Here is a 2,113-nt window from a genome sequence, read left to right on the forward strand (position 1 = left end):
CTCTTGGGACTTTGGGCACGCACACACATGTGCTTAGTGTGTTTTTCAAGTTGCCAGGTCTGTTACTTGAACCATGGAGCGGTCATTTGGCACCTTAACCTCCATGCCACCTGCTGACCCCTGTAATTGTTTTTTTATAATGCTGAGTGAAACTATACCAAGATATCTGGTAACATCCATGGATATTTCTGAATCATCCTCAGGAACTTGATTTTTAGGAGAAGCTTTTTCAGTGTTTTCTTGGTCTTCCTCTATCTTGTTGTCTGCAGGATACCATCAGATAATAAGCTAAAAGCATCTGAAAAACAGAAAATAATACTGGCATTATTTAGTAAGATTGTCTGAATTGTTTAGAATTAACTTCTCTAAGACACCCCCAGTGTAGTCAAATATTTATCTGTATAAGTATTTTTTTTTCCACGTCAGACGGGTACTGTGCCAGGAGGGAGGCACATGTCACGCACAGGTGTGAACACCCAATCATCACGCTTCTGAACCACAAAAGGATCTGTATGAGTACTTTTTAAAAATAGTGAATCAAAGTTTCATGTACATGTATGCCACAGATCCTAGTGGGTGTTTTATTCGTTTGTTTGTTTTAAATATTCTTTTTTATTATTAATTTAATTTAATTGATTATTTTTAAGCTTGACCAGAGAAAGAGACAGAAGGAGTGTGTGAGAGCAAGCTGCCAGATCTGGGATTCAAACCATTGTCAACAATGTGTGACTCCAGTGCTTTAACCGCTGTGCCACCAGCAGGTGGCCCTTGTGTCTTTTTTTTTTTTTTTTTTTTTTTAAGATTTTAGCTATAGTGAGCATGTGCTCACCAGAGAGACAGAGAGAGAGAAAGCGAGAAATCAGCCCTTAGGGCTGCAATCTCTTCTCTTTCATTCTCCTTTCTGAATTTTGGACCTGCAAGCACATACACCTGGTATGTTTTAAGCTACTGGGTCCAGGACTTGAACCACAATAGAGTACATGGGAGTCCAATAACGTAACCATTATGTTGTCTGCTGGTCCCGCCAGTAGATAGATGGTTGTAACTGACTAATTTTTTCCCTTCTGGAGAGTCTGTTCTGTCACTACCCTTACATGTTTATGAACTGTTCTTTCTGTTTTCTTTTTCTTTTGACAAGGAATAAAATGTTGAAGTAGCACGTTTTCCCCTCTCGTTAATGTGAGACTTCCATCCAGCTAGTTATGTTTTGATCATCTTAAAATTTGTTAAGTAGTCCTCCTTTGGTTTTCAGGTGATTTGTTCATTATAGTCTATTTCTGGTTGGAGCTCGGATGTTTGAGCAGACAGTAAAAATGGAGATGGAAATGGGAAGGAGCAGTACTAGTTCTAAACCATCCAGATCTGATACCTGCCCCCATCTCTACTTTTGAAAAACAGTGTTGTGATTTGTTACTCTCCCTGTCTCTCTGTGTTGTGTGAACACACCCTATGGCAGAAACAAACAAATAAACTTTACTGTATCTTAACAAAGGTTGTAAGAGGCGTTAAGTTCAGTCATCTTTTTTTTTTTTCTTGGAGAGGTTTTTGCTATAGGGCCCATGTACTCACCAGAAAGAGAGAGAGAGACAGAAAGCGAGAAATCACCCCCCAGGGGGGGATGGCCACGCCGCAATCCCTTCTCCTCCATTCTCCTCTCGGGATCTTGGGCACGTACGCACACGCGCCTGGCGTGAGTTTTAAGCCACTGGGTCTGGGACGCGAACCGTGGTCGACTGCATGGGAGTCCAGCGACATAGCCATTATGCTAACTGCTGGTTTCCAATTACAGTCATATCTTAACAATCAAAACCAGCTACATTCGATTCATGCTGAAAGTCACTGGATAAGGAACTTCTTTAAACATCTTGTGTATTTCCTTTTGTCCTTGGAGTTTATTGCTTTCAATTTCCGTGGGTGTTGTAGTATAGTTGGGTGGGATTACCGTATCCTAAACATTGGTCATTATCACCTTTGTGTAACACCGGAGAGGCTGCAGCTAGGGGCCGTGTCCTGGTTAGAAACCATGTTAAATCGCTGGGTTGGAAAGTGCCAGTCAGAAATTAATCTTATTTATAATGACATTCTTAAAAGAGTAGATACCATTTAAAACTGA

The 2,113-nt window shown here is 40.7% G+C and overlaps 1 pseudogene; it reads right to left on the reverse strand.

Moving 5' to 3' along the window:
• Positions 1-420: 420 nt before the first annotated feature.
• Positions 421-508, reverse strand: LOC114009736 (uncharacterized; annotated as a pseudogene).
• Positions 509-2,113: the final 1,605 nt, after the last annotated feature.

Source organism: Tupaia chinensis, unplaced genomic scaffold (genome assembly GCF_000334495.1).
Source record: "Tupaia chinensis unplaced genomic scaffold, TupChi_1.0 Scaffold000610_1, whole genome shotgun sequence".
Classification (NCBI taxonomy): Eukaryota; Metazoa; Chordata; class Mammalia; order Scandentia; family Tupaiidae; genus Tupaia; species Tupaia belangeri.